The sequence below is a fragment of the Mastomys coucha genome, unplaced genomic scaffold (assembly GCF_008632895.1).
Source record: "Mastomys coucha isolate ucsf_1 unplaced genomic scaffold, UCSF_Mcou_1 pScaffold18, whole genome shotgun sequence".
NCBI lineage: Eukaryota > Metazoa > Chordata > Mammalia > Rodentia > Muridae > Mastomys > Mastomys coucha.
In genome coordinates, this window is record NW_022196900.1 from 92,760,763 (window position 1) to 92,778,919 (window position 18,157).

The 18,157-nt window shown below is 42.2% G+C and overlaps 1 long non-coding RNA gene across 1 annotated transcript; it reads left to right on the top strand.

Annotated features, from left to right (window-relative positions):
- The first annotated feature begins 3,525 nt into the window (after window positions 1–3,525).
- On the top strand, window positions 3,526–10,882 carry LOC116096864. Its single transcript, XR_004121136.1, has 2 exons — window positions 3,526–6,632; window positions 7,318–10,882. It is a non-coding gene; the product is annotated as an uncharacterized LOC116096864 (long non-coding RNA).
- The last annotated feature ends 7,275 nt before the right edge of the window (window positions 10,883–18,157 follow it).

Here is an 18,157-nt window from a genome sequence, read left to right on the forward strand (position 1 = left end):
ATTTGCCTAGATCTAGTTTTGAGATTTTAAACTGCACAGGCCCCGGATTACCACCTAGCAACAGAAAACACTGTGGTAAAAGACTGCAAATGCCATTAGTGCTTGGAGTCCCAAGGAAATGGTAAGAAAATGAAGATTATCTAGAAGATAATTTAAGAGGTTGCTCGAAAATCAGGCTGTGGGGGCCAGGCCACTTTATGCCAGCTGAGGAGAGAGGTCAGAAAACAGCTTCAGGAGTTACTGAAGGTAAAAACACACGTGAGATTCAGAAAGGGAATGTTGACTGATAATAATATCAGTTCATTTGGTTTGAGATTTGACCCTAAAAGTGACAAGATAAAGCTAAGTAAAGAGGGAGATTTGTTAGAAATGACTTTTTAAAAACAACTTGTAGATTCAGAATAGGTGGAGAAAGCTTGAGGAGGGAGACACATGACAAGAGTCCATCTTTTTATTGCAGGGGCTGAATAATTGATAATTATCTGACTTTCAGTTCTGTGAGATAAGGAAACAAATACTTTTCATGGCATGCTTTTTTTTTTTATTATTTAAATGATTGGTTGCAGAACTGGAAAGGTGGCTCAGTGGTTAAGAACACTGACTGTTCTTTCAGAGGTCCTGAGTTCAATTCCCAGCAACCACATGGTTGCTCACAACCATCTGTAATGGAATCTGAGGACGACTTCCGGTGTGTCTGTAGAGAACTACAGTGTTCTCATGTATATAAAATAAATTAAGTGGTAGGTTGCTAATTACCATGAGTTCTGGGTACATTCTCTGTACTAAGCAGATATTTGCATGTAATCCGTAAGAGTACAAGGTAGGTTTTATGTAGAAGCGCTCAGAGATGACAGGTAAGTAAACAGTATTTGTAGCGAGTACAGTCTAACAGTTGTTAGGGAGTGACAGGACTGGATTGTGAGCCTTGCTCCAAGAAAACCTGCACTTTCACTTTGAAGCATATGTAGCCAAGGCTGACTTTGAACACTGATCATCCTGCCTCCAGATATTACAGGCATGTGCCAAACTATAGACGGTTTGTACAGCTTAAATATTAGATTGGAATAGACAGAAAATGAAGTACATGATGAACTTATATTGTGTTGCACCCCAATTTGAATTTAAAGTAGGCTGAAGGTAGAGCTAAGTGGTAGAATATCATGTACAACCCTTTGGATCTATCCTGGCACCAAAAAAGAAAAGAAAAAGAAAGAAAAGGTAAATTAGTTTTGTTCAAGACTTATATTAAAGTTTTTTTCTCCTTGTTTTAGGTTGATAGTTGCATTTTCTTCTATATTTTAAAAATTTAGATCAAAGTATCACATTTTGATCTGTGAGAAACTCAGTTTAGGGCTGGAAATGTAGTTCCATGGTAGAGAGCTTGTCTAAGAGACACAAAGCTTGGGTTGGAATAAGAAACCCAAGGAAAAACAGCACGAAAAAAGGAAGCTATTTTTTATTTTGGCAGGCTTATATTTGATTTGATAAAGAAAAAAATTTAAAGATTTATTTATTTATTATAATTAAGTACACTGTTGCTGTCTTCAGACACACCAGAAGAGGGCGTCAGATCTTGTTACGGATAGTTGTGAGCCACTGTGTGACGGTTGCTGGGATTTGAATTCAGGACCTTCGGGAGAGCAGTTGGTGCTCTTACCTTCTGAGCCATCTCTCCAGCCCCAAAAAGCTTCTTTCTTAAAAAACTTGTGTGTATAGATGTTTTATATGTATGTGTGATTGAGTGCCTGAGATATTTGTAAGCCACCATGTTAGTGCTGGGAATCAAACTCTGGTCCTTTGAAAGAATAGCCAGTGCTCTTAAGTGCTGAGCCACCACCTCTCTAGCCTGGAAAGCTCCTCTTTCTAAAGTGACTTTAAACATTTAAAAATGTCCTTTGTATTTTATTTTTAAAAATCTGAATTTGCTTATTCCTGAATTCTATCTAGTAAGTGCTACATAAGATTTTTTTGTTTTGTTTTTTCCAGTTTCTCTGTGTAGCCCTGGCTGTTCTGGAACTCATTCTGTAGGCCAGGCTGCCCTTGAAGTCAGAAATCTGCCTGTCTCTGCCTCCCAAGTGCTGGGATTAAAGGTGTGCACCACCACCGCCCAGCTATATAAGACTTAAAGTACTAGTTTATTCAATTTGTCCTACCATCTTCAAGTTCAGTCTTTTCTGCATTTTCAAGGATGTGATGAAAAGCTTGTGTGTGAATGTAAAAAACACAAAACTGGGCCTCCTTGGACCTACTTTTAATCTCAGCATCAGAGAGGCAGAGACAGAAGCAGAAAATTCCAATCCAGGCATGCTACAAATGACTATAATCCCAACATTCAGGAGAACAGAGTTATGGACCAAAGTTTGAGGCCAGCTTCATACATAGTGTAAGGCTGGTCTGAGTTACACAGTAAGGCTGTCTAAAGAAAAACTATTTTCAGCTAGGGTTGGTGGTATTTAACTTTAATCCCAACACTCAGTTGAGAACAGCCTGGTCTACAGTGAGTTCTAGGACAGCCAGGGTACACAGAGAAACCCTGCCGGGAGTTGGGTGGGGGATGGGGGAGAAGAAAGAAAAAGTATTTTCTGTAATGTAGAAAGAATGGTAAGTGAAAAACTTAAAAGCAATGGCTTTAGATTAGTCAGGGTATTTTTGTCTTTGCTATTCTATCTCATGAATATCTGAGTAAAACAGAAAATGTTGATAAAAGTGGCTGGGGTCCTAGCTTACTTGGCAGCAGGGTTGCTTACCTAGCTAGCTAGCTACTTAGCACCATAATATTGAGACATTAAGCAAGAGCTGAAACCTTGTATTTGACATGCTTGCACTTTCAGGTTACCTTGAGTTTCTCTGTGTCTCTCTCTGTGTCTGTGTCTCTATCTGTGTCTGTCTCTGTCTGTCTGTCTGTCTGTCTGTCTGTCTGTCTCTCTCTCTCTCTCTCTCTCTCTCTCTCTCTCTCTCTCTATCTCTTTGTGTGTGTGTGTGTGTATGTACACAACTGAGCTGTATCCTAGCCCTTGGATTGGGGTCCATGAGGTCTTGAACTCATACATTCTCCTGCCTATGCCTCTTAGATAGCACTAGGGTTCTAGATGAATACCACCACACCGGGCCCACAAGACTGCTTTGGGTTAGGGTAGAATACATGGCAATCTGCATGATATGAAACATGACATCAGTAAAACATATCCAAGCCAGGCACTGGTGGCACATGCCTTTAATTCCAACACTCAAGAGACAGAAGCAGGTGGATCTCTGAGTTTAAGGTTAGCCGAGTCTACAGAGTTGAGTTTTAGGACAACCAGAGCTACACAAAGAAACTCTGTCTGGGAAAAACAAACAACAAAGATAAATCCAATCTTTCTAAAAGTCATCTCTGACCAGGCTGTGGTGGCACAGGCCTTTAATCCCAGCACTTGGGAGGCAGAGGCAGGTGGATTTCCGAGTTCAAGGCCAGCCTGGTCTACAGAGTGAGTTCCAGGACAGCCAGGGCTACACAGAGAAACCCTGTCTCAAAAAGCCAAAAAAAAAAAAAACAACAACAACAAAAACTCATCTCTGTTCTATACCCAGGGTTAGAGCTAGAGGAACGTGGTTAGTGGCATACTTGCATACCTGTCATGTGTGAACCCTTGGGTCAGAACTCGAGTACTTCACAAACTAGGTATTGTAATGCTTCTCTATAATTCTGGGGAGGCTGAGACAGAAGGATCAGAAGTTTAGGGTTAGCCTCAAATACTTGTCAAGGACTTGGGAGAGTTCAAGGCTAGCCTATAATCCACGGGATTCTGTCTCAGATGGAGAAAAAGATGTCTTGTATAGCTTAAATTTACAGCTTCTGCTTTAGCCTCTTAGTACTGGGATTATAGGCATGTTAGTTGTTACCCCCAGATTTATTGCTGATCTATTAAAACAGCATTTGTATTGTAATGGTTCTCTCTCTCTTTCTTTCTCTCTCTCTCTTTCTCTCTCTCTCTTTTTCTCTCTTTCTCTCTCTCTGTATGTGTGTATGTGTGTGTGTGCTAATTTACCACTGGTAATTTTTTTTTTTTAAATAAAGCTAAACATAGTGGTGCAGATCTGTAGTATTACCACACAAGAGGATAAAACAGGAGGGTCACAGATTCTAAGCCAACCTTGGGTTAAATGGTGATACCATGGTGGCTCATGGCTTTAATCTCAGCACTTGGGAGGCAGAAGCAGGTGGGCTTCCCAGAATTCAAGACCAGCGTGGTTTACATAGTGAGTTATAGGCCAGCTAGGGCTACAGAGACCGACCCTGTCTAAAAACAAACAAAAAGATACTTTGGTATGTCACATACTACCTATAAGGCCTCAGGCTGCAGTCTTTAGTTTGAGGCTAGCCTGAACTACATGGTGAGATCTTGTCTTAAAACACCAGGAGCTGAAGATTTGACTCAGTAATAGAGCACCTGGTTAACAAAACGCTCTGGGTTCAATGTCAATCTCTGTTTCGAAGTCTTACCTTTGCCCAGGACACAGCAGCAGCTTCAGTCCCTTGCTCCTAGATCTCTATCCATGGGGAAGATGAAATCGCCCTTTTGGAAAATAACCTCACTTGACAAGTCTATTCCTAACCAGGATTTCTCAAAGGCCAAAAGCAAGAATAAAGCAGAGGTTACTAGTCAGGTAAGCTTTGGGTGGCACTTAAGTGAAAAATAATAGCTCTTCTGACTACAGACCTACCTCTCATTTCAACCCCCAGAGTTTTTAAAGAAAGGGATAAGAATGCCTATGTTAGAAGAAGTGTAGATTAGACCTTTTTTTTTTTTGTCTCCCAGATAAAGAAGGGTAGGTAGAGGTAGAGCTCTTACCTAGAAGACTCGAGGGTTGCTGGGGATGAAGTCGCAGCCTGCTTTAGGGAGGCGGAGCCTAGTATTGTGGAGTTTGTGTTCTTATGTTCTTTCTATACAGATAACTTAAACTGACAAAGTGAACATTGACGGACATAGTGTGGAAGAAGGAAGCCCGCCAGGAAACACATTTGCAGCAAGTGCTTTGTATTCGGGTAGCAGAAAGGACTCCCATGGCACTGGGGCCCTTCAGTCCAAGGCCGGCATCTCTAGAGGAGACCTTTGCCGTCCTTAGGCTGCCTATAGGATACAGTTCAAGAACAGGGTTTTGTTAGTGGCTTTTGGTCATTGGGAAGGACCCAATGTTGAGTGGTAAGTGCTTGCCTAGGATGTGGGGCCATAGGTTCCATTCCCAGCAACACAAACACACAAATGATCAATGATCATTGAGAAGAAGGCAAGTGTAGGAAGGGGAAATGTTCAGAATATGTTCACTGGCCTGACTTTTTATTCTCACATAATTAACATCTTAAACTTAAATGACCTTCATTATAACTTTTAAAGATGCATTCCATGTGGTAAGACTTCTGAGATTCACGTTTTCCCAGGGGCAAGATTAGAAGACATTGCCTTTTAACACCAGCAGCCATTTTGTCTTAATGCTAACAAGGACTAGCATTTAGTTTGCTTTTGCTCTTGACTTGGCCCTGAGTTAGATCTGAATCAAAAGAACTAAGAAATGTGGGACAGAATATGGTTCGGGTATGTTTGTGTTTTTAGACAGATTATTGGGCCTGTCTCAGTCGGGGGACCTTGAGTGGTGTTAGAACAATAGTGTTGTCAACAGCAACAACAAAAGGAGCCATAGTACCGCAGGCCTTTGATCCTCCTGAGGAAGGGGCGGGTCTCTGAGCTCATGGCTAACCAGAGCAACACAGTGAGATTCTGTCTCAGAAAATAAAACAAAAAATAGTGTTGCTTATATTTGAAATTAGTATTTTAAAGAACCATACAAAAATCTGAAGTATAGTTAAATTATTGTAGCTAATAACAAACATGGCTGCTACCCTGAAAGCATAACTACTACATGGTTCCTAACTTCACAGTTCCTAAGGAGTGTGCAAGCTCCTAAGAAGGCAAGTGTGAACAGCCCAGAGTAATGTCACGTAGGAGAGTTTATAGGCACTTTTTTGGGGATAGTTGATATCCTTGGAGTTTCTTATTACAAGGACCTCTGCTTTTTCTTAAACTAGGTAGGAAAAGAAACAAAAATGATCCAGTTATCCAGGTTATCAAGATATTTGTCTTTAACAAGGCACAAACTGTATCTGTCATTGGAGCCCTTCTGAACTGTAGGCTTCATGAGATGCCAGTGAAACTGAGTAAATGTTCAGAGTAGGAACACCCAGAAGTGCAGGGTTAAGTTAACCCTGATAGTGCAATGACATTGACCCTCTACTCCAGTGCTGGGCTGGGAGGGAATTACTTTAAAGTACAACCTATGGGCTTGGGATGGAGCTCAGCTATGAGAGTTTTTACCTGGCGTGCATGAAACTGTGTATTTGACCCTTAGCACCTCATAAATTGGGCATAAGTGGCGCTTGCCTGTAATCCCAGTGCTTAGAAAATAAGAGGCAAGAGATTGAGAAGTTCACAATGGTCTCTGCTTCATAGCAAGTTCAAAACCAGCCTGGAGGATGCAAGACACAGAATCAAGGAAAAATACTGTGGGAATCCCTGTCGCCTGTTCTGACAACAAAGTTCCCGCGCTAGGATGGAGGAGGAGTCTGACTGACGACTCCCCGACGGGCCTAATCTAGGGTATGTTTCAACCGTGCAGCTAACTGCATGTTTCTGCCTCCTTCCTAGATACTGGCTTTAACACACACTCCCTGCCACACTGATAAGCTCTGAGGGCGTCTTTCATTTGAAGGGATATTTATATGTACATTCGGCCTTTGCTGTGACTATTCTGCTGAACCTGCAAAACTGAGCTCAGTGGCACAGCCTTTTCTCACGCTCCTACTTAAATCTGAGCTGAGACCATCTGAAATGCAACTCACTTCCTTTGTAAAATTGAGTCCTGGTTGGTTATTCTTTGTAAAGTAAACAGTCAACATGAGCTATACTGTTAGGACCTGCCATTAACAACTGTGGTGGCTGTGTCTGATCTTCAGTTACGAATTTTTCTGCCATTAGATGATCTGTTGCGTCCAATCTTGATTATTTAAAATAATCAGCTGGCTGTCTTCCTATTCCTGTTGAGTGAATAAGTCATGATATGTTAACACTTTCCAAATATCAGCCTGAAAATTGACCATATGATGAAAGACAGGCATTTTGGAGGTTTGGGGTTTTGTAAAGCCAAAAGTTGACATAAGGTGCATTCTCAGTACTGATTTGCATTATTTCTAGTTTTGTGTTTGTTATTAATCAACATACTTCCTGGTCCCTACAGTAGCTTTATATGCTTTTTTTTTTTCTTTTTGCCTTTTTGCCTTTTTAGCTGCTAAGATAGGTAACAGTCATTGCAAAGTGCACATTTTAAATGATTTCTCCTGAGGAACACATCTGAGCCACCGATGGAGTGTGCCTTGAGAAGGAATGTCTCAGTTGGACTCTAGGACCATGCAGCAAGGATGATTGCCTGGTCACATGGTTGGAGTAATCAGACTCTTAACAGCAAGTCTGGGGTTTCTACTCATCTCTCATCATCTTCATCCCCACATGAGTGGTGACATACCCTATCTTTCTGGGCATCTCAGGGAGTTGAGCTGTCAAGTCAGTTTGGCTAGCCTGCTTAAGAGTTAAAGAAAACAAACAATTTGGTTTACTAGCTACCTGAATTTTAAAAAGTTCTGGTTTTCAGTTTATGATTTTATACTATAAAGAGTTTCCTGGTCCATTTCAAATGCATTTTTCAGTGTTTTCCCTACTCTGTGTTGAGTTCATTTCATTGCTTATTTCCTATGACTCAGAAAATGGTTGAGTAAGCTGGGCATAGAGGAGCACACTTCTAATCTCTGTGTTTGGGCAGCTAAGGCACAAGAGGCTCAAATTTGAGGCCAGCCTAAGTTGATCTACACATTGAGACTCTGTCTCAACATTTTAAAGAAGGAAAACCAGTTGAATAGAGATAAACCTTTTGAGTATAAAGCCTGCACTAATAATCATTAAATAAAAGTTCACCTTTTTTTTTTTGGTTTAAGTGGTACATAATATCTTAAATTTGACAAGTTAGAGAACCACTCAGAGTTGATTGGTGTGACTGGTTCTTTTTATCAGATTTGTTTTCCCTTTACCATTCAGCAAAACCATCAAGAGACTAACACTGAATCTCTTTGTGTTTGGTCTTCACGGGAATCACATGTTTTCTCACTGAATATTTTTATTAAAACAATGTAGAATCTGACTGATCGATAGCACCCACGTTACCAGACACTCAGGCAGCAGGCTCCAAAGCAGCCTAGGCAATTCAGTGAGAACCTGTCTCAGAACGAATAGAAGATTTGCAGCCTAAACTGGGGAGAGAGAACCAACTGGAGATGGGGAATTTGGGAAGGGAATGAATGAGAAATTATAATGATGCCCATGACTGAAGATGCCATAATAAAACCCTTTACCTGGTCCCCTAACCCAAGAAATTCAGAAAGAAAGAAAATGTCTGCACATAGATCTTGAGCTTGCCAGAGAGCAAGTTTTGAATTATAAAAATGAGTTACAGCTTGTAATTCATTACTCAGAGTGTGCCTCTTTCCAATTGAAGTTGCAAGACCTCAGACTATGCCCCCGTGACTTAATTTTATGTCCTTCCCTGTTTACTGTGTCTAACCTTCAAGATTTCGTGACTGATGCTGAAGTGGAAGCCAGCCAGTGCAGACGTTTGGGGAAATGACATCTGAAGAATGCAAAGGGAAATAGGAATTCCTGTCTAGCGTTCCCAACCTGCCTTGTCCTGCCTGCCTTCCACTCAACAGTGAGAGGAAAAGACCTGGGCTCATGGAATTTTCCAGCTAAGCCTTACAGCTCTGTTTGGTGTTCTTAGGAGAGGTCCTGAGAAGGTGAGTGAACTGTTTCTGAAGAAAGACTGCCCGTTCGTTAGGGCTGTAGTTCTACTTTTGGAAGACAGTCACAGCTCCCTTCTGGGCTCCCCGGCCCTGTGGATTTTGAGTGTGTTGCAGGACTGTGGAAAGATTAGAGTAGTTGCACCTGCAAGTATTCGACTTTAGCCAGGCATGATGCACACCTATAGCTCCAGCACTTGAGAAGCTTGGGCAGGAGGATGAAGAATTCAAGGAGAGGGCCTGGAGTGATGGCTCAGCAGAGAACACTTGTTTCAGAGACTGGGTTCAGTTCCCAGGGCCCACATGGCTGTTCACAGCCATCCAGAGCTCCACCCCAGGGACTGTTCTGACTTTGGCAGGCACCACCAGAGGCTTCTGGTGTGCAGACACACATGTAAGCAGGACTCATAAACCTGGAATGTTCAAAGTTCAAGGAGAGCTGTGGCAGTGCAGCAAGCCCCAGCTGCAGTGAATCCTTTCTTGTGTTAGTTCCATCCTCATTGTATAGGCTTTTAAATTCTGTAGTGTCAGAGGGTGCACTAGAATTACATTTGCACTTGATAGGCACAAATACAGGTAAACTAGAGGGGGTAGTAGTTTCTAGTTTCTCTTAGCATTCATTTATTAATTTTGTTAAAAAAAAAAAACCCTCAAAGGTTACAAGAAATAAATTATTCCAGACTGATCATGTACCCATGCAGTAGGCATCTGCAGGCCTACTAATACAGAGGTCATGACCTTGAACTCATTTTGATTCATAAAGTATAGAGAGTTTAGTTTAAGGAATCAAAATCTGATTAAAAGGGAGAGTGGCTAAATTTTTTTTTTTTACTAGCAATCTACCTACATATGCTAACCTGAATACACATTCTAAATGGAATGTGTATTCAGTGTGTGCTAGTAAGTCGCACACTTAGAATCCAGCACTCAAGAGGCTGAGGCAGGAGCATCAAGAGTTTGAAGCCAGCCTGGAAGTAGTGATGCACGCCTTTAATCCCAGCACTTGGGAGGCAGAGGCAGAAAGATTTCTGAGTTCGAGGCCAGCCTGGTCTACAGAGTGAGTTCCAGGACAGTTAGGGCTACATAGAGAAACCTTGTCTCGAAACAAAACCAAAAAAAAAAGTTTGAAACCAGCCTTACACCATTTGTTAGTCATATACAGTGGACATACACACCTATGTGGGTTTGCATGTGTAACATTTACTAGATCCTTCATGTCTGAGGAACTATAAGAGCCTTACATGTAATATCTCAAGACCAGCAGAAAAGCTAACAAACTTGGCCTAAGTATGTACACTGTGATGTTGACCAGTGTCTGAACACAGGCAGGTTGGCTGCAGAGCGTGCACTCTTCATTTGGTTGTGATAATGTGTATGTGTAGTCCTGCAGTGAGTAACCCCAAAACATTGAGGTTCTTAAGAAAATTTGTATTAGTTTTTAAAAAAAAAAGGCAGGTGTAATGGCATACCTTTTTATGCTGAGGAGGCAGAGGCAGGTAGGTTACTGCATGTTCAAGGCCAGCCTGATCTTCATAGCAAGTTCTAAGCTATCCAGAACTGCAGTCAGGACTCAAAAACAAAACAAACAAAAAGGAAGGAAAACAAAATAGGAGTGTCCAATTAGTGATGAAAATTGATTAATGTAGCAATAGCTTGGGGTTTTCAGAGTCAGAAATTCCTTCTTTTCTGACTCTAAGCTAGTCTCTCTTAAGTTTGCATACTAACCTTTCCCCAGACAGAGACTTAAAAGATCTGGAACAAGGGAGCACTTCCTCTTTAGAATGTGGGCTCGGGAGAGGGGAGGAGTTTGTTTTTAACTGTTAAATCATGATAAACTGACTGCTGAGACTTTCCCTAGAATTCTTTTAGAAACAGGTAGACTTTGTGCAGAAGAGAAGAAACACTGCCTGAGCTGCCCAGGTAGGTGAGTGCCTGTGCTGTGCCTCTGTCACTGCTGTGTTCCTCTGTAAACCTGGTGTTACTTCAATAAACTGCTGTCTGAACTCATTGTGTATTTTTGCCTCATTTCCTCCTAGATTCTAGTTCTTTGACTGTTCACATGTTGATTGCTGCCCCCACCCCCACCCCCAGGACTGGGTGTAAGCAGGAGTAACAGAAAAACAGACATAATTCATTGCAAGTTCTACAGCACTGAAATTGCACAATTTTAATGGAAAAACAGTTTGCAAAATCAGTCTAAAAAGTGTGGGCTCTTGCAGTTTGACCAATTGTGACAGAAAGGGAGTCGCTCTACAAGCACCTGTATAGTCCTTGCACTCTGGGGAGACAGGAAGAACCCTGGGCCACGGAATAAGACCCTAGAGTCAAAAACTTAAGGGGCTTTCCCTGCCGTAGGTAAGGCCTTGGGTACAATCCCAGCCCATTAAAATGGAGAACTCAGCCCTAGTTAAAACCAAGATTGGCCCGTGAAGAATAAGATTAATTAGAGAATAGTTTTGACCATAATTGTTGTAGATTACTACTTCTCAGACATTATATTACATCAGCCACTCCAGCATCTTGTGAATCAATGCTAGTTTTTTAATAGCTCTGCTCAACATGGAAATTTTGAGTGTCTTTTCTTGCCTAGTATGCCTCAGGGTCTAGGTTCAATTCCCAGCACCAGCACCAAACACAAAAAAAATAATTCCTTGAAATTGAAGTTACTATCTGACCCAGCAATTCCATTCCTAGTTGTGGTTCCACAGTGGCATGTGGGCTGCATAGCAAGGTCCTGTCTTAAATACAGAACAAAAAGTCTTACTGAAATAATAACTCGTGCATACAGTTCATTCACAGTGCATATTAGATGGACTTCGGCATGCATAGTTGTCAGCTCCCGCTGCTGTCTAATTTTAACATGTTTTCTTGCTGCAGCTCAGCTGTAGAGTTTCTGCCAAGCACTCATGAAGTCTCAGGTTCAATCTTGTGGACTCCCATCCCTCCAAAAAAGACCCTATCCTTTTCCTTTCTTCCCTCTCCCAGCCTCTGACTTTACTTTCTGTCTTTTCAGTCGACCCATCCCAAACGTTTCATATGCATGACTGCATATATTACACTGGCTTCTGTAACTGGCTGCTTTCATTTAGCGTGTCTAGGGTTCATCCATGTTGTAGCATTCATCAAAGTTCATTTTTTATGGGTGAGTAACTTGCCTTCAGTAGATGTGTATCTGTTTTGCATTCTTCAGTTGATGGACACTGGATTGACAAATGAACAACGATGTACTGGACTTTGTGTAAGGTTTTCTGTGCCTATCTGTTGATTTCCCTTAGGGCCACAACTAGAAATGGAGTTGATGAGTCAGATGGTAACTTCAATTTCAAGGAATTAATTTTTTTGTGTTTGGTGCTGGTGCTGGGAATTGAACCTAGACCCTGAGGCATACTAGGCAAGGCTCTACCACTGAGCTATATTTCCAGCCCTGCAAAACCTTTCTCTGCAAGTGGCTGTGCTATTTCGGTCTAGCATCTAATTTTCAGAAATTATCTAATTGGGGCTAGCTTATAGTTTCAGTACATCATCATCATGGTGAGGAGCATGCCTTTAGGCAGACAGGCAGTAGCTGAGAGCTACATCATCTTTAAGCAAAGAGAGTTGACCTTGGTGTGGGCTTTTGAAACCTCAAAGCCCACCCCACAGTGACACACTTCCTTCAATAAGGCCACACCTACTAATTCTTTTAATTCCTTAAGATAGTGCTGTTCCTTGTTGATTAAGCATTAATCAACATGGTCCCTATGGGGGACCATTCTTATTTAAAGTACCACATGGGGTGTGTGTGCATGCGTGTGTTCTTAGCCTTCCAGGAAGCATGTCTCTTTTGAATGGCTTGACTTGGTGCTGGAAGTGAAAAGAGTAGGAAACCTGGGTAGGAAGTGAAAAGAGTAGGAAACTCAGAACCAGGGGTGGTGGTACACACCTGTAACCCTAGCACTTAGGAGGTAGAGGCAGAAGCATTGGCTCAAACCCAGCCTTAGCTACATAGTAGGTTCATAATCAGCCTGACTTAAATGAATGAGACCCTGTATCAGAAAATACATAAATGGAAATTATGCTGTTCTTTAATTTTGTGTCCATTACCAGAGAATGGTCTTTAAAAATCTAGTGATGGGCGCTGGAGAGATGGCTCAGCGGTTAAGAGCACTGACTGCTGCTCTTCTGGAAGTCCTAAGTTCAATTTTCAGCAAACATATGGTAGCTCACAACAGTCTGTGATGGGATCTGATGCCCTCTTTTGATGTGTCTGATCTCTGACTTTGAGGTTTACACAGCCTGGTCTACATAGTTCTAGGACAACCAGACTGCATTGCAAAACAAAACCAAAAAAAAAAAAAAAAAGAATCCTAGGGATGTAGCAATTGGTACTTACCTAGCACTGGGGAAGCCCTAGGTTCCACCCCAGCCCCTTGAATTGGCTGTGGTGGCTCATGCTTATAACCCTAGCCCACAGGAAGACCCAAAGTTCAATGTGGCTAAGTAGATAGTTCTTTTGGCAAAGCGCTTTCTGTGTAAGCCTGAAAACCTGAGTTTGGGTCCCCGACTCTGACATAAAAAGCTGATCAAGTTAGAATCGTAGAGACTCAGAATTAAAAGCGCATACCCCTCTTATAGACGGGACCAGAACTTGATTCCCAGCACCCATGCCAGGCAGCTTGCACCTGCTCTCAAAGGATTTAATACTTGCTGTCTGTGAGCACCTGAACTCATTTGCACAGACACATACATACACATAATTTTTAAAAAATGATAGTTTCAGGCTGAAGACATAGCTTAGGGGTTAGGAGCTCTGGCTGTTCTTCCAGGGGACCTGGGTTCAATTCCCAGTGCCCACATGGTGACTCACAATTGTCTAATGCCCTCTTCTGCTCTACATGAATATGGGGCACGTGAGCTTACACAACTACACACATACACATAACAATAAAACATACAATAAAGTCATAAGCTTTTTTAAAAATCTGAGCTATTTAAAAAGATGCCTGGGAGCTAGAAAGATGGCTCAGTGGTTAAGAACACAAAGACCCACTATGGTGACTCAACTGTAAATCCAGTTCCAGATCTGACACCTCCTTCTGATGTGAGGATACCTGGCATGAGCTTGGAACACACAGCTTGCAGGCTAACAGAGTCTTAAAAGATGACTGCACATCTGCAATCTTAACATTAGGGTGACAAAGGAGGCTCCCTCCAACTCACTAGCCAGCCACTCTAGCTAAGTTTGGTGAGCTCCAGCCAGGTTCAGTGTGGAAAGAAATAGAGGAAGTACTCAACCTCTGGCTTATACACTTGCACACACACAAACTACATATTCATATAACTCAGGTTCAAGATGGGGGTCTGAAGAGAGATGGCTATAAGATCTTACTGCTCTTCCAGGGGACTGAAGTTTTCAGTGGCTTACAACCTCCAGTGATTGTAACTCCAACTTCAGCAAAGCACATATGATAGGGGATGTGATGCCCTCTTCTGGCCTTGGTACCTACACACAAGTGACAGACGTTCACACACAAAAATGAAAGGGCTCTGTTTTCAAGGTTACCCTAGGCTACGTAGCCAATTCAAAGTGGCTGGGTAACTGTTTTCTGTTGGTGAAATGCTTGTTGTGCAAGCGTGAAAACCTGAGTTTGGAGCCCTAACACTGACAAAAAATTGAGATCTTATTTCAAAAGCAAGAAATTATGGCTTAACAAGCAATTCTGGTTTTGTCTCTCAGGTTTCAGTTATTTGAAGACCTGACTGGTTGAGGGGTGCCTCACTCATGCCTAGCAAGTAGTGTGCAGTGTTGTAGAAAACCCCAGATCTGCAACTCATGGTAAATGTAGCCAGCTTCCCTCTTGCACTGAAGAATCTGTCCAGGCTCCATCATCTCCACAAAATTCTGCTTGCATAATCAGGCATCCCTTTTCATAAGGAGATCCAGAGGGGCTGGGGTACCAGTCAGCTGCTTGGAGCCCTGGGACTCACTGGGTTACAAAACAACAACAACAAACTACTCCAGCAGGCTGTCCTCTGACCCCACATGTATGCCATGGCTGGCATGTTCCTCCCATGAATATATAAATAATGCATGCAATAACAAACTGAATCAGAGCCAGGCAGTAGGGGGCCTGGGGGGTGCATGCTCTTAATTCTAGCACTCAGGAATTAAAGGTAGGTGGGGCTCTATAGGCCAGGCTGGTCTATAGAGCAAGTTGAAGGATGTCCAAAACAAAACTGAATTCGAACAACTACTTCATAAGAAAAGCTCATTTTTACTGAGTAAATGTGAAAATACTCCCAACAGCAAAGTGTTGGCCATCTTTAAGTTTATACCCAAGAAAAACTTGTCATAGGATACATAAGAATATATATAGAAGCACTTGGGAAGCAGAGACCGGTGAATCCCGAGTTTCAGGCCAGTCAAAAATACATAGAGAGGCCCTTACTCAAAAACCAACCCAAAAACGTGTGTATGTATGTGTGAGGTGTGTATTTTGATAGTCCAGGTTGGTGGCAGACATGCCACAACAGCTGTAATTGCAGAACTCTGGAGGCAGAGGTAGGATGATCAACTATATGATAGTGACAGGTCAGTCTGGGATGAGACCTTATGTCAAGAAATGAAACAGGGCTGGGGAGATGTGTTGGTGAACTGTGTTAGCCTGAAGAGCAGAAGACCACAGCTCAGATCCCCAGAACCCACCTACAAAGCTGGGTGGTCTCATGGCTCCTTTCACCCCCTCCTATGGTCCCAGAGCTTGGTTAAGTAGAGATAAGTAATGCCTGAAGTAAGCCACTAGCTAGACTAGCCACATACAGGGAACTCTGGGTTCAGCAAGTGGACAGTGGCTGAGGAAGACATCTGATGTTGTCTTTGGACCTCTATACGTACATGTGCAAATCCGTGCATGCAGACATGCATGCACATATGTACACATACCACATAGTAAAATGAATGTTTAGCCTGGCGTGGTGATGAATGCGTTTAGTCCCAACACTGGAAATACAAGGGTAAATAAATCGAGTTGGAGGCGAGACTGGTCTACATAGAGAGACCCTTTTTAAAATAAAAAAATAAATATTTGGCCAGGCATGGTGGCACATGCCTTTAGTCCCAGGATTCTGGAGGCAGAGGCAGATGGGTATACATGAATTTGAGGCTAACCTGCCTTACAGGTTATGAGTTCAAGGACATAACAGGACTACACAGAGAAACCCTGTCTTGAAAAAAACAATAAAAAAATAAGTTGATAGTAAAATCACTTGTAAATGTCAAAAAGTAGAATGAGGTCTGCTTGTTGGCTTGCTTCACAAGCCTGATAACTGGATTTGACCACTTTTGCACCCATATAACGGTATAAGAAAGGTAAAAGAACCAACTCCACAAAGTCCTGTGACCACTGCACATGCCATAGTACACATGCATGCATGTGTAACACACACACACCATAAATAGATCCCAAATTCCAAAAGTAGAATGAACTGTTCTTTAACATAAAGTTAACCTGTGCTGCATACAGTGTGGAGTGAGTGTGTGTGTGTGTGTGTGTGTGTGTGTGTGTGTGTGTGTGTTAGTTTTTGTCAATTTGAAACAAACGTGAGTTGCCTGGGAAGAGTGGGAGCTCAGCTGAAGAATTGATCCATCAGATTAGTCTGTGAGCAAGTCTGTGGACATTTTTTGATTAAATATTCATGTGGGACTGCCCAGGCCACAGGGGGCAGTGCCACCCTGGGCAGATATCCTGGCCTGTGTAAAAAAGGAAACTAAAGCAGACAAATGGCTCAGAGGTTAAAAGCTCTTGTTGCTGAAGATCCAAGTTTGATTCCCATCCCTCCCAGGGCAGCTCACATCTGTTCATAACTCCAGTTCCAGGGTGTCCAACACCTGAGCTCAGCAGACACTAGTCGTACACAAGATGCCCAGACATACTTGCAAGCAAATTGCTCATACAAATATGTATCTTTATAAAGGAAGAAAGAGTCTGAGTCAAGTCAGTAGGCAGTATTCTTCTGTGGTGACTGCTTCAGTTCCTGCCCTGGCTTCCCTCAGTGTTGAATAACCTGCAAGTACAAGCTGAAATAAACCCTTTCCTTCCCAAGTTGCTTTTGGTCATGGTGTCTCCCACAGCAACAGGAAAATAACTAGGACAGCGAGTGTTCCCAGAGATAAGTACAGCACTTCATGAATGCTATGCAAGTGCCATGCCATTCACCTGCCATTTGCTTCTAATGACTGACTGACTACAGTCATTTGAAATATGTGAAGGTAGGTGACTTAGGGTTTCCTTGCTGTGAAGAGACACCCTGACCAAGGCAGCTTTTATAAAGAACAACATTTAATTGGGCTGGCTTACAATTCAGAAGTTCAATCCATTATCATCACAGTGGGAAGCATGGCAGCATGCAGGCAGCCATGGTGCTGGAAGAGCTGAGAGTTCTACTTCTTGATCCACAGGCAGCAGGACTATCTTCTGCAGGCAACTAAGAGGATCTGTTACACACTGGGTGGAGTCTGAGTTTAGGACCTCAAAGCCCACTCCCACAGTGACACCCTTCCTCCAACAAGGCTTTTTTTTTTTTTTTTTTTTTTTTTTTTTTTTGGTTTTCAAGACAGGGTTTCTCTGTGTAGCCCTGGCTGTCCTGGAACTCACTCTGTAGACCAGACTGGCCTCGAACTCAGAAATCTGTCTGTCTCTGCCTCCCAAGTGCTGGGATTAAAGGCGTGCGCCACCACTGCCAAACTAAGGCTACTCCTCTTAATAGTGCCACTTCTCATAGGCCAAGCAAATTCAAACCACCACAAGCTGGTAATGTTGGTGTGTTTGAGGTCCCAACACTAGGTGAATCTTATAAACAATGGTGACCGAGGATTCCAACAAAAGTCAGCATGATTCCACACATGTTACAAAGCTATTAAGCAAAACCAGGAAGGTAGATTGGCCAAGGGGTATGACATGAAAAGACTCTAGACCTGGCATTTTGTCAGCATGGTGATTCTATAAATATTTTTTATGACTCATTAATTTATATACCTCATACAAATCTTTGGCATTACATTTTTATAATGTTTAAAACTGAGCTGTAAGACAACCTATGATACAGCTCAAAGGCAGTGCTTGCCTAGCATGCCTGAGGCCTTGGGTTCAGTCTCCAGCATCACAAGGTTAAACAAAACAAAACTCTAGCCTCAGCTAGAGTTGTCAAACTCTAAAAAAAATTTAGCCTCAGCTAAATTTTAAACTTTTATTGCATTATGATGAGAAAAGTTACATGATTTCAATTTATCTGAATTTGTTAACA